Raw genomic sequence first — 12,988 nt, forward strand, 5'->3', positions numbered from 1 at the left:
CTCTTTTTGATGGCCTCCATGGCTCTTTTCACTTTTAGGGGCAACATCCTAATATGACAACACACTTTTTGGTACAAATAACTCATAATGAATAAAACATGATGTATGAAACTGTATGCCTCTGCCAGTGTAGCAGGATGTGCAATGATCTAGCGTAACATGGGTAAACCACACATCAGCTGTATATGATCATGCAAAGCAATATATAAATAATAAATGACTACATGACATGTAATGTAAAATGGATGTTGCATGGCAATATATCTCGGAACAACTATGGAAATGCTGTGGTATATAGGTATGGTGGCTGTTTTGAGGAGATGTATGGGCTTATGTGTAGGAGGACAAGAGAAAGTCCTCCCACGGGTTTGGATGTACCGGCGAAGTATGCACAATCCTCAATGTGAGCAAAAGGCAATGCACAGTACCGAAGAGGCTAGCAAATTTAGATGGTGGAAATGCCAAAATCCGTAGCTTAACATTTGTCAAAAAGAACTCACAAGCTTATTGCAAACAACTAGCAGGTTCATCATTAAGAGCATGATTAAAATTTACTCCAAGGAGGGCCGTTCACGGTGGCACAAGTACCCTGCTAGCTCCCTCGACCTTCAGCACAACTTAGTTATTACGATGAACTCTCAGACATGGAAAGCTATCAAGTCCAACTACACCTTCAACTATTTAAATAGAGTTTGTAGTACGGCACAAGCTTTAAAGACAACAATCCACTACTAATTTTAACTTATTCATCCAGCAAGCTTTAACATCTAAATACCTCAAAACATTTGCAAAGAATCAAGTTATCAAAGCTCAATGATCTACAAGATTATGCAAGTGTTTCATTATACCACTACCACATGTAGCATTTCCTGAACCGACCAAATAACAATGAACGAAGCAGTTTCAACCTTCGACATGAACATTAAAAGCTAAGAACACATGTGTTCGTATGAACCAGCGGAGCATGTCTCTCTCCCACACAAGCATGCATTTATTCAAACCAAACAAAAATGAAAACAAAAGCACACAGACGCTCCAAGTAAAGTACATAAGATGTGATCGAATAAAAATATAGTTTCAAGAGAAGGAACCTGATAATTTGTCGATGAAGAAGGGGATGCCTTGGGCATCCCCAAGCTTAGATGCTTGAGTCTTCTTGAAATATGTAGGGATGAACCACCGGGGCATCCCCAAGCTTAGACCTTTCACTCTTCTTGATCATAGTGTATCATCCTCCTCTCTTGACCCTTGAAAACTTCCTCCACACCAAACTCGAAACAAACACATTAGAGGGTTAGTGCATAATCAAAAATCCACATGTTCAGAGGTGACACATTCATTCTTAACACTTCTGGACATTGCACAAAGCTTCTGAAAGTTAATGGAATAAAGAAATCCATCCAACATAGCAAAAGAGGCAATGCGAAATAAAAGGCAGAATCTGTCAAAACAGAACAGTCCGTAAAGACGAATTTCTAAGAGGCACCAGACTTGCTCAAATGAAAATGCTCAAATTGAATGAAAGTTGAGTACATATCTGAGGATCACTCACGTAAATTGGCATAATTTTCTGAGTTACCTACAGAGAATTAGGCCCAGATTCGTGACAGCAAGAATTTTGTTTCTGCGCAGTAATCCAAATCTAGTATCAACTCTACTATCAAAGACTTTACTTGGCACAAAAATGCAACAAAACTAAGATAAGGAGAGGTTGCTACAGTAGTAACAACTTCCAAAACTCAAATGTAAAACAAAGGTACTGTAGTAAAATAAACACATGGGTTATCTCCCAAGAAGTTCTTTCTTTATAGCCATTAAGATGGGCTCAGCAGTTTTAATGATGCACTCGCAAGAAATAGTATTTGAAGCAAAAGAGAGCATCAAGAGGCAAATTCAACACACATTTAAACCTAACATGCTTCCTATGCATAGGAATCTTGTAAATAAACAAGTTCATGAAGAGCAAAGTAACAAGCATAGAAAGATAGAACAAGTGTGGCTTCAAAAATTTCAGCACATAGAGAGGTGTTTTAGTAACATGAAAATTTCTACAACCATATTTTCCTCTCTCATAATAACTAGCGGGGTGGCCCGTGCATACTGCACGGCTAGACTTGCTTCAGTTACCATTATTAATCCTATTTTCTTGTATCTTCAATGGCAACGCTACCTTGGACACGTTCTTTTAGTACGCAATATAGAATTACTGTAAGTGCACACATATATACCTTATTTCGAATAATAAAGATTCAATTGGAAGGATAGGTGCTTTGCGCAACTCTGAACTTCCCATGTTCTTGTACCTTTGTGATCTATTCGATGGCATTGAATATGCGTACTGTATTAGGACTTGATTCAGGATATATTTCAATAAATTATCTACTTCTACCACTATCATCTGTACATATTTTCTGCCTCCCAAATCCATATATTCTCCTTCAAAACTATAATTTTACTATCACAACCAACATATATTTGCCTGCTAAATTATTCGGACATCTATTATAGCAACTCTGGTGCTGACGACAAAATTTTGAATTCCTCAACGAAATTGTACTTGAAATATACTCAGATCGTGGGTCAGTACTCAGTAGTGACAGAGAGGCACAATAATGTAGAATCAACATACACAATATTTTTTTCGCTCTCTGAGATTGTAATCTGATGATAGAAAATCCAGAGTAATTTACATTGCTTTTAGTATATACCAGTATACTCCATGAAGAATCACTGAAGATTGATTGAGATGATCCAGCAATAAACAAAATACATCTGACAGCGCCATAGTCCAAAAAAAGAAATTTATATGAAGATACCTGCAAAAAATAAATACTAACGTACATACTTTGTATAGATCAAGAAAAATTACTCCCTGATGACCATTCAGTATATGGAAATTAATGGTGCCGAAGAGAAGTGGCAAATACATATCTGAGTAAAGAAGTGAATCTCCTGAATGACATGTATAGAACCTCCGAATATTATCTGGGCGACCTACTCTTGCATGATGCAGGTCGTTCCTATATAAGTTATAAATTTAACACACAGATAGGAATTTGTCCAGGTCATATCCTTGCGTTGGGGTTCAGGTTCAGGCATGTGTCGAATTCACGAACCGATCGGCGGTCTGCTCCTGCTGCATAGTCAATTTTCTCAAGGCCGGCTGCACGTGCCAAGTTTATTAATCTCAGCCGTTGGGATTTCATAAATCTGTACTTGATAAATCTTCGCCGTTGATTGTTTGTTGTTTTAATAATATAATAGATAACTAATACAACTATCAGGATTTCATATAATAAGAGTAATTCTCACATATATATCTTCTTCTACCCGCCTCGTAAGGAAACTTATCATACTTGCCTTATATTTTTTAGGAGATCATAAAATAAATATACCTTTACTATAGTCCATTTTATTAGAGAATCTATATATTTGGATCGTTCTAATTTTACTTTTCCATGTGACTTTTTCTTGTCGACACGTACTACAGTATGTGTAAATATTTTTTTTCCTATGATGATATATATCTTGTCTTATTTTAATTGGACTGGCTGTGATATACTGAATTGTGTGTAATGATATTTTAAACTATGTGGGAAAATAGACAACAAAGCATAGATTAAAAAAAGACTTTGGTATACCTCTTTATAGATACAGCTGAGGCATATCCGCATATGTAATAGCTCCTTACTGAAGTTTTGTCTCGTGTTAACCCCCTGTGGTACCATGACGGCTGAGCACTTTGTTTCTTGACATCGTCGGTGTGCCAGTGTTTTTTCATCCTTAATTAAGAGATGTGTCTGACTTCGTATCCGAAACTTCACTCTATTTTCCATACGATGCATCTATGGCTCATGTATGAGCTAACCTTTGTTAAATAGTCTGTCTGCACAATGCATTCACTGTATGTTAATGACAGACGTACTCCATCCGAGATTGCTGAAACCTCTGCGGATTGAGAGGTTTGTTCGAATGATATGTCCGATGGAATTGGACTCCAACTTGAGCCCACGCTCGTCGATCAGAAAATAGTGGGAACCCAAGTTCTTTTTCCGCCGTTGTACTTATGCCGCCGGGAATCGTCATTCTAACTGTTCTTTGGCCTTTCATCAACGCCAGATGGATGTCGCCGTAGCCGGTTCGTCATCCGTAGATCTTGATGTAAACTCACAAGCCTTACCGTGTCGCCCGGAACTCATCGGAGACTATACATCTGATGTGTGTTTCTACCGGTACTGAAAAAGCAAATCGATCAACCATGTAGAAATTAGGACGACTCTGCCGTGCAAAACATGCATCCGCGATATCTGAAACCTCTGCGGATGGTTGATCTAGGCGGAGCCTTATGAATGGAGATTCATGCCGCCGCGCATGGACTCGCCATCGATTCCTGTTACTTGGCCTTTCAACATGATATAATCACATCTATGGCATTAACCCACATGGCATATTTCTCACAAACGGATGTATATAAGCAAGCAGCTAGCTATAAGTTCCAATCAATGGTACCTGGTTGCGGCTGTCAAACGACTCTGAGATTCGTCGTCATCTTTCCTCCTTATACCAGCCAAATCCAGCACATATTTTACATATTCCCAATCGACAATTGTAGTCTTGCACAGGAGCAAATCTAGCTTATAGAGTCATCGTTGTGGCGGCTACAGGATAGCATGTGCAAGCGTGCCCATGATGATTGGTTAATACCTAGAGTCTTGTTGGTTGCTCCATGAATCTGGAACCCAGCGAAGAGGTACACCGGACGGCTGAAAAAAATCGCCCCGGCTCCATCTCCGGCAGTCTGCGGGAGGGATTAGATCTTTGTTTTAGATCGGATAAGATCGGTTTTGTTTTCCATAAACAATAATATATACCCAACACGTTTTCTATTAGATCTATATAAAACATGATGCGTTATTGTTTCGGTAGTTGACCTTTTAAATCTGAACCATCCACTCTTGGCTGTTAAATCTGAGCCATTATTTGTCTTCTGTTTTAATAATATAATAGATATACAGTAGCATCATGAGCAAACTCAACAATATAACTATCAAATGAAACATTTTTATCATGAGCTATATGCATAAAATTATTACTCTCCACATAAGCATAATCAATTTTATTAGTTGTAGTGGGAGCAAATTCAACAAAGTAGCTATCATTATTATTCTCATCATCAAATATAGGAGGCATATTGTAATCATAATCAAATTTATCCTCCATAACAGGCGGTACTAAAAGACTACTATCATTATAATCATCATAAATAGGAGGCAAAGTATCATCAAAGTAAATTTTCTCCTCAATGCTTGGGGGACTAAAAATATGATGCTCATCAAAACCAGCTTCCCCAAGCTTAGAATTTTCCATATCATTAGCAACAATGGTGTTCAAAGTGTTCATACTAATATGTTCCATGGGTTTTTTAATTTTCGCATCAAACCATCCATGTCTTAACTCAGGAAAAAGAATAAAAAGTTTCATGTTGCTTTCCATTATGCCAAACTAGTGTAAAACAAGAAACAAAAAGATGCAATTGCAGGATCTAAAGGAAATAGCTTCGAGTACTTACAACGGCGCCGGAAAATAGCTTAGTAGCTGAGATCCGGAGTGTGAGTACCTTTTACCTTTCCTCCCCGGCAACGGCGCCAGAAAAGTGCTTGATGTCTACGGGTGCTTCTATTCTTGTAGACAGTGTTGGGCCTCCAAGAGCAGAGGTTTGTAGAACAGCAGCAAGTTTCCCTTAAGTGGATCACCCAAGGTTTATCAAACTCAGGGAGGAAGAGGTCAAAGATATCCCTCTCAAGAAACCCTGCAACCACAAAGAAAGAAGTCTCTTGTGTCCCCAACACACCTAATACACTTGTCAGATGTATAGGTGCACTAGTTCGGCGAAGAGATAGTGAAATACAGGTGGTATGAATATATATGAGCAGTAGTAACGGCACCAGAAAATAGCTTGATGCTACAACTGGCGTGTGGTTGATGGTGGTAATATTGCAGGCAGTACAGATGCAGTAAAACAGTAAACAAGCAGCGATTTCAGTATTTGGGAACAAGGCCTAGGGATTATACTTTCACTAGTGGACACTCTCAATATTGATCACATAACAGAATAGATAAATGCTATACTCTACACTCTCTTGTTGGATGATGAACACCACTAATTGTGTAGGATTACACGAACCCTCAATGCCGGAGTTAACAAGCTCCACAATATTCGATATTCATATTTAAATAACCTTAGAGTGCATGATAGATCAACACAACTACAACAAGTACTAACATAGCATGCACACTGTCACCATCACACTATGAAGGAGGCATAGATCACATCAATACTATCATAGCAATAATTAACTTCATAATCTACAAGAGATTACAATCATAACCTATGCCAAGTACTACACGATGCACACACTGTCACCATTACACCGTGCGGGAGGAATAGACTACTTTAATAACATCACTAGAGTAGCACATAGATGAATAGTGATACAAATCTCATATGAATCTCAATCATGTAAGGCAGCTCATGAGATCATTGTATTGAAGTACATAGGGAGAGAGATTAACCACATAGCTACCGGTACAACCCTTAGCCTCGATGGAGAACTACTCCCTCCTCATGGGAGACAGCAGCGTTGATGAAGATGGCGGTGGAGATGGCAGCAGTGTCGATGGAGAAGCCTTCCGGGGGCACTTCCCCGTCCCGGCGGCGTGCCGGAACAGAGACTCCTGTCCCCCAGATCTTGGCTTCGCGATGGCGGCGGCTCTGGAAGGTTTCTCGTATCGTGGCTTTTCCGTATCGAAGATTTAGGTCATGGACCTTTAAATAGGCGAAGAGGTGGAGTCGGAAGGTCGACGAGGCGGCGACACAGTAGGGGGGCGCGGCCCACCCCCTGGCCGCGCCGGCCTATCATCTGGGGCCCACAGGGGCCTCCTCTGGTGGCTCTCGGGTGTTCTGGAAGCTTCGTGGGATTCTAAGATGCTGGGCGTTGATTTTGTCCAATTCCGAGAATATTTCCTTACTAGGATTTCTGAAACCAAAAACAGCAGAAAACAGGAACTGCCACTTCGGCATCTCGTCAATAGGTTAGTTCCGGAAAACGCATAAAATCATCATAAAGTGTGAACAAAACATGTAGGTATTGTCATAAAACAAGCATGGAACATAAGAAATTATTGATACGTTGGAGACGTATCACTAGTTAAGGAAAGCTAGAGTAGTATTAGGAAAGAACACTTGTAATATTGCGGGATGAGTTGGAAACCCTCCCGGACTCTGTAACTTGTGTATCACGAATCCCTCGGCTCCACCTCCTATATAAGAGGGAGCCGAGGGACAAAGAAAGCATCGATTCATTGTTTCACAAACCCTAATTTTCATATCGTCAAGTACTTTTCGGCCGAAACCTTCGAGATCTACTTGCCCTCTACTTCTAGATAAAACCCTAGTCTACAACCCGTAGGCATTGACAAGTTAATCCCTTGTCAATTGGCGCCGTCTGTGGGAGTTAGAGGCGTCAACGATCTGATCTCGATGGCGCGTTCAAGATCATCGACTTCGTCAACAGCAAGCAACGCGATGGATCGAGGTAAACAGATCGAAACTGGTCCTGTCGATTTTGTTCCTCACCCGCCCTCCCGTTTGGATGCATATGCGTATCTGGAGGAGCCTATGAAGATGACGTTTGGAAAGTTCCACTTTCGCGTTGAGAAAGAGGGAGCGTATCGTCTCGACATTCCAATCTCGTCGGGATTATCGGCGGTCGATTCCGATTTTTCGAGCTCAACATCGTCAACCGAGTCAGGCGACGAGGAGACTTCATCGCCACGCTTCATCAGCACCAGGGCAAGCAAAAAACTCGCCAAGATCTTCAGCGACATGTCCTTCGAGTCATCTGCGGACTCAGATATAAGCGATGACTCGAATAGCCTCGACAGCTTCAACTTCATCGACAGATCCACTACCGTTGGCAAGGTCTTCACCAATCTCTATGATGGTGTCACCAAACCCAGCAAAGATCTGAATTCAAAATATCATCAGATTTATGCCATCGGAGAGACAAGCCGCGATCAGGAGGAGACGTCAGAGGCTTTCGACGATTTGGGAAATCCATACGTCGATTGACGTGGGCACTACCCTTCGAGTAATGGACGTTGCCCTATCCTGTATTGACTAATTGGAGGCCCATGAAGACACCCGAAGGCTAGATGGGCCACCTGGACAGCGCACCGGAAGAAACCTTGGCGGGCAAGACAAGGAAGCGGTCAACAAGGAAATATTAGATCTAAAAGTGATGTAAACCTAGTCGTACTCGGTTAGGACCCTTGAGACCTGGCCTCCTATATAAAGGTCAGGAGAGGGGCTGCCAAGGGACACGAACAATCTTAGCGATCATAGCCAGAAAAAGCTTAGAGCTAGGTAACCCTAGCAGTAGTAATATCGACGAGATCTCAGCCGAACTATTCGGCACCCCATTGTAACCCATTGTCATCGTAATCAAGAACAGACAGGCAGGACGTAAGGGTTTTACCTCATCGAGGGCCCCGAACCTGGGTAAATCACTCTCCCCGCTTGTCTGTGAACCGATGCCTCGTGTCAGCTTGCAGGATTCCATCAACCCTAAGCCCCTATCGGAGGGCATTGGCGAGGAGTACCCTCGACAATTGGCGCCGTCTGTGGGAAGCCTGTCGGCGCAAGGCAAAGCATCGGCAGCACCAGTCACATCCGCGGCGTTTTTACTCGAATCACCGACGCCGGCGGAGCCAAGAGATCCGGTCCGCTGCGGGTCCTTCGAGTTCGTGCCGCGCCGCGAAACACTTCATCTAAATTCTATGGCATCATCTCACGACCCGGAGGCTGTTTTCGGTGGCGTCCACTTCGTCATCTACTCCGGAGGCTTCCTCCGCCTCCCTAGGGCCGGCGCTTCCGACTCAAAGGCCGTACCCCCGAAGGGTGTCCCTTCAGCGACAACCCTAAAAATTTCGCCCAGAAGCGCGCAGGAGAGCGATCGAGGGGATCTTGACACCGCGGCTGGGCAAAGGAAGAGGCGAAGAAGTTCATATCGTGAAGAGGAAGGCAAAACGGTAGTTCATCCTCGGCAGTTTGAGCAAGGATGCCATGACACATCGACAATCAGGGGTCGCACCCGTTCTCCATACCTCTCGGCCACAGAGCAACTTGAGGCGCCATGTTACCTCCACTCCTACTATGACCCAAAAGATGGTCGGGAGAAGTCCAGCCATCCGTTGAAGAACTGCCGACACTTCCTAGAGATTCGACAGTTCTGCGATGATCTTAGAGCTGAAGCTGTATCAAGAGTACGTATGATGGAGGAGAAAGCAAGGTCCTACAACCATCCGCCAGAACCATATGTACCGGTACCATATGAGCCAATGGAAAAAGACGAATATGTACCATCCGAAGTATTCCCAGCGTTACGTGGACAGATCAACATGATCCATAAAACCAGCTTTTCGAAGAGAGAAATCAAGAAGTTCTCTCGAGAAGTAAAATATGCAGAAGTCGCCATGGTTGATACGCCGGATTTCATCAATTGGTCAGAGCAAAGCATCACCTTCAGCAGGGCGGATCACCCGAAAGCTGTCCCAAGGCCCGGTCACGCGGCCCTTGTCCTTGAAGCGCAGATTGGAGGGTACAACATGGGGAAAGTATTCATGGATGGAGGAAGTGGCTTGAACTTGCTATTCGCCAGCACAATGAGAGCAATGGGCTTGACAGTCGACATGTTAAGAGAATCTGACACAGGCTTCCACGGCATTATACCGACTCGACCCGCTTACTCGCTAGGAAAAACGTCATTGGACGTAGTCTTCGGCACACCCAGTAATTTCAGGAAAGAAAAGATCGAGTTCGAGGTAGTCGACTGGGAATCTCAGTACCACGCCATCCTCGGCAGGCCTGCGTTCGCTAAATTCATGGCCGTGCCTCATTACGCATACTTGAAACTGAAGATGCCAGGCAACCACGGGACCCCAATAACCGTTCACGGCAGCTTCGCTCGATCAGACAACTGCGACAGGGAGTTCCAGAAGATCGCCTCGAAGTTTGGAGCCAAGGAAGAACTCAACATGATCGATACCGTTACAGACTATACACAGCCACCAGCCGACAATCGAAATGTGAGATCCAATGAGTTCAACACTGCGAAGGAAACTAAGAAGCTGCAGGTGCACCCTACTGACCCGAAGAAGACGGTCAATACCTCGGCTGATCTCACTGACGCATAGGAAGGCGCGCTCATCGAGTTCCTCCGTGAGCGCTGGGAGATATTTGCATGGGAACCATCCGACATGCCAGGTATCCCCAGGGAACTCGCTGAGCACGCCCTGAATGTTGACCCAACGGCCAAACCAGTACATCAATCAATGCGACGGTTTTCTGAGCCAAAGAGAAGAGCAATTGGCGAAGAAGTTAATCGGCTCCGCAAGGCAGGGTTTATTCGAGAGCTTAAGGAATCTGAGTGGGTGGCCAATCCCGTCATGGTGCCAAAGAAGGACACAACCGCCCTCCGCATGTGCATCGACTATACCAGCCTTAACAAGCACTGCCCGAAGGATCATTTCCCGCTGCCTCGGATAGACCAAATAGTCGATACCACAGCCGGATGCGACCGTCTCTCTTTTCTCGATGCATACTCCGGGTAAAACCAGATTAAACTGAAGAAAGAAGACCAGGAGCTAACCGCGTTCATCACCCCACACGGCGTTTTCTGTTACAACGTCATGACCTTCGGGTTGAAAAATGCAGAAGCTACTTACCAACGCTGCATGCAAGCTTGCCTTGCGGAGCAGATTGGAAGAAACATCGAAGTTTACATCGACGACATTGTGGTGAAAACGAATCACGTAGCCACACTCATCGATGATCTACGGGAAACCTTCGACAATCTGGACAGATACAAAATCAAGTTGAATCCCAAAAAGTGCTTCTTCGGAGTACCCGGAGGACAAGTACTCGGGTACTTCATATCGGCCAGGGGAATCGAAGCCAATCCCTTAAAAATCAAAGCCATTCTCGATATGGAGCCGCCAAAGAATCTGCACCAAGTGTAGCAACTGGCGGGACGACTGGCAGCGCTCAGCAGGTTCATTGCAAAGCTGGGGGAGAAAGCCTTGCCCTTCTACAACTTGATGAAAAAATCAGAAAAGTTCGAGTGGACAAAGGAGGCACAGGAATCCTTCGACAACTTGAAGAAAATCCTATCAACCTCCCCAGTACTTGTGACTCCACGCGAGAAGGAGACGTTGCTCATGTACATAGCTGCAACGGCACAAGTCTTCAGCAGCGTTCTAGTCGTCGAACGAGAGGAAGCAGGAAGAGTCCATGGTGTGCAGCGGCCCGTTTATTATCTCAGTGAAGTACTCACGCCTGCAAGGCAGAGGTATCCCCATCACCAGAAACTGGCATATGCAGTATGGAGGTCAGCTCGCAAGTTGCGGCACTACTTCACGGAACATCCGATTAAAGTTGTAAGTGAAGCGCCCCTGAAGAGCATAATGACCAATCCTGAAGCCACAGGTCGGGTGTCCCAATGGGCTATCGAACTAGCGCCACACGACATAACTTACGTCAACCGAACGGCGATAAAATCCCAAATACTTCCAGACTTTGTGGAAGATTGGATCCAATCACAGATACCGGCAACACCCGACATGTCAGGGTCGTGGACAATGTACTTCGATGGGTCGAAACGGAGTACAGGTGCAGGAGCAGGAGTGGTGCTGATATCACCGCAGGGAGATAAGATGAAGTATATACTACGCATGAATTTCTCTCTGCCGACAAACAACGAAGCAGAATACGAAGCGCTGTTGCATGGAATGAAAATGGCAAAAGCGTGTGGTGCTACTCGCCTAGAAATTTATGGAGACTCGAACTTGGTGGTGCAGCAGTCGATGAACTTGTGCGACGCAGTTAGTGACAACATGATCGCTTATCGGCAGCTGTATCAGAATATGGAGGCTAAATTCGAAGGATGCGAGCTCAAACATATTGGCAGAGCCAGTAATGAGGAAGCCGACACTTTGGCAAACATCGGGTCTACATGCTCCCCCATCCCAGACGGAGTGTTTTACGAAGTGATCGCTCAACGATCAATAAAAGAAAAGACGTCGGCACCTCTGAAATCATCGGCTGATGAATTAGAGGCAATCTCACAGCAAACTCCTTCGGCTGAAGAATCTCCAGCCCCTCCTGCCGAACAAGTCCTCCTCCTTGAGCCACTATGGACCAAACCATTCCTAGCATATCTGACAAAACAAGAGCTGCCAGAGGACTCTGTAGAAGCTAGGCGAATCGTCAGACGTTCAAAAGCTTTCACCGTGATAAATGGTGAGCTTTACAAACGTAGCATCTCAGGGATCTTCCAAAGGTGCATCGCCATTGACGATGGAAAAGCACTGTTGCGTGAGATGCACGAAGGAACCTGCGGGCATCATGCAGGAAGCAGGGCCCTTGTGGCCAAAGCCTTTAGGGCAGGATTTTACTGGCCAACGACAGCGTCGGATGCTAGGGACCTAGTCATGAAGTGCGATCCCTGCCAACGTTTTTCATCAAAACCACACGCTCCTACAACGGATTTAATGACAATACCCTTGGCATGGCCTTTCGCTCAACGGGGACTCGATCAAGTTGGACCGCTGCCAAGATCGTCACTCGGAGGACACACGTACTTGTTGGTCGCAGTCGACAAATTCACTAAGTGGATCGAGGCAGTACCTGTACGAAACCAAAAAGCCGAAACAGCGGTTCAATTCTTCAAGGGAATAACTTGTCGATTTGGTATACCCCACAGCATCGTCACAGACAATGGCTCCAACTTCGATTCCGAGGAGTTCAGGAAATTTTGTGATGACGGAGGAATATAATTGAAATTCGCATCAGTTTCTCACCCCCAGACCAACGGCCAGGTGGAAAGGATCAATGGCCTAATAGGAGATGGCCTCAAGAAATGCCTTAAAG

This window comes from Lolium perenne, chromosome 4 (assembly GCF_019359855.2).
Source record: "Lolium perenne isolate Kyuss_39 chromosome 4, Kyuss_2.0, whole genome shotgun sequence".
Lineage (NCBI taxonomy): Eukaryota > Viridiplantae > Streptophyta > Magnoliopsida > Poales > Poaceae > Lolium > Lolium perenne.